The sequence below is a fragment of the Macaca fascicularis genome, chromosome 7, assembly GCF_037993035.2.
Source record: "Macaca fascicularis isolate 582-1 chromosome 7, T2T-MFA8v1.1".
Lineage (NCBI taxonomy): Eukaryota > Metazoa > Chordata > Mammalia > Primates > Cercopithecidae > Macaca > Macaca fascicularis.
This window is the reverse complement of record NC_088381.1, coordinates 82,948,609-82,950,632: the sequence shown is the minus strand read 5'-3', so window position 1 is coordinate 82,950,632 and position 2,024 is coordinate 82,948,609. Positions and strand designations below refer to the sequence as shown.

The 2,024-nt window shown below is 37.9% G+C and overlaps 1 pseudogene; it reads left to right on the top strand.

Annotated features, from left to right (window-relative positions):
- The first annotated feature begins 887 nt into the window (after positions 1-887).
- On the top strand, positions 888-984 carry LOC123574783 (U6 spliceosomal RNA; annotated as a pseudogene).
- The last annotated feature ends 1,040 nt before the right edge of the window (positions 985-2,024 follow it).

Below are 2,024 nucleotides of genomic sequence, written 5' to 3'. Positions count from 1 at the left end.
GTTTCCAGGAAGTCATGAGTTTTTCATTATTCTTTCTTCTCTCTTTGATAAACAGGGTTTAGATAGCCAACCATGCTGCCCATAGTAACTTTGAGGTATCATACTGATTGAGGAATCATTTACATACAGTAAAATTTTCAATTGTGTAATAACCACTGAATCCCCTAAAAAGTTACCTTTTGCCTCTCCTAAGAAGTTACCTTTTGCCTCTTTGCAGTCAGCCTCCTTTTTTCATTCCCAGCCTCTGATAACCACTTAGCTATTTTCTCTCTGTATAGTTTTACTTTTTCCAGAATGTTGTATAAATGGCATCAGATAGCATGATGGCTTTTGTATCCAGCTGCTTTCACATAGCATGCTTTGAGATTCATTCATGTTGTTTCAGCATAAGTTCTTTTCTGTTCTTTTATTTTAGTAACATTTTAGTGCATGGATATATCAAAATGTGTTTATCCATTCACCAGTTGAGGAACATTTGGGTCATTTCTAATTTCTGGCAATTCCAAAAAGTGTTTATGAACATTAACATTCAGATCTTTGTGTGAATGTATGTTTTTACTTCTCTTGTGCAAATACCTAGGAGTGGGATTGCTGGGTCATATGGCAGGTGGAGGTTTACTTTTATAAAAACTACCAAACTCTTGTCTAAAGTAGCTGTACCATTTTTCATCCCTACCAATATTAAGTACTATTTAGGAGAGTTCCAGTTGCTTCATGTATTCACCAACTTTAAGTATTGTCACTTAAAAAATATTCACCATTCTAATATGTATATAGTGGTATCTCCTTGTGGTTTTGATTATTTTCCTCATGACACCGAGCATCTCTTTATAGGTTTATTTGCCATAGGAAGCTCTTCTTTAGAGAGTCTGTTCATAGAGTAATTTTTTTGGCCATTCAAAACTGGGTTTTCATTGGAACAATACAGAGATTAGCTTGGCCCCTGTACAAGGATGACAAATTCATGGAGCATTCCATATTTTTTAAAAAATGGGTTTTTAACTCAAGAAACGTAAGTAGGTAGTTCATAGACCCTAAAAATAAACTACACAATAGAAACTACAAAGTAACCAGCTAACAACTCCACAATAAGATCAAAACCTCACATACCAATATTAACCTTGAATGTAAATAGTCTAAATGCTCCACTTAAAAGGCACACAGTGGCTGAGCGTGATGGCTCACACCTGTAATCCCAGCACTTTGGGAGGCTGAGGCGGGTGGATCACGAGGTCAGTACTTCGAGACCATCCTGGCTAACATGGTGAAACCCCGTCTCTACTAAAAGTACAAAAAATTAGCCGGGCGTGGTGGCAGGCGCCTGTAGTCCCAGCTACTTGGGAGGCTGAGGCAGGAGAATGGCATGAACCCGGGAGGTGGACCTTGCAGTGAGCCGAGATCGCGCCACTGCACTCCAGCCTGGGCGACAGAGCGAGACTCCATCTCAAGAAAAAAATAAAAAATAAAAAGGCACACAGTGGCAATTTGGATAAAGACGAAAGGTAAGACCCATTCATCTGCCATCTTCAGGAGACCTATCTCACTTGCAACAGTGCCCATAGGCTCAAAGTAAAGAGGTAGAGAAAGATCTATCACACAAATGAAAAAGAAAAAAGAGCAGGGATCGTTATTCTTATATCAGATAAAACAGTCTTTAACAACAATAAAAAAGGACAGAGAAGTGCATTACATAATAATAAAGGGTTCAATTCAAAAAGACTTAACTAACCTAAATATATCAATACCCAACATCAGAGTACTCAGATTCATAAAGCAAGTACTTCCAGACCAACGAAAAGTCTTATGTAGCCCACACAATAATAGTGGGAGACTTCAACACCCCACTGACAGTGTTCAACACATCATTGAGGCAAAAAACTATCAAAGAAATACTAGACTTAAATTTAACACTTGACTAATTGGATCTAATAGATATCTACCGACCACTCCATCCATCAACTACAGAATATACATTCTTCTTGTTTGCACATAAAACATACTCTAAGATCAACCACATGTTCAGC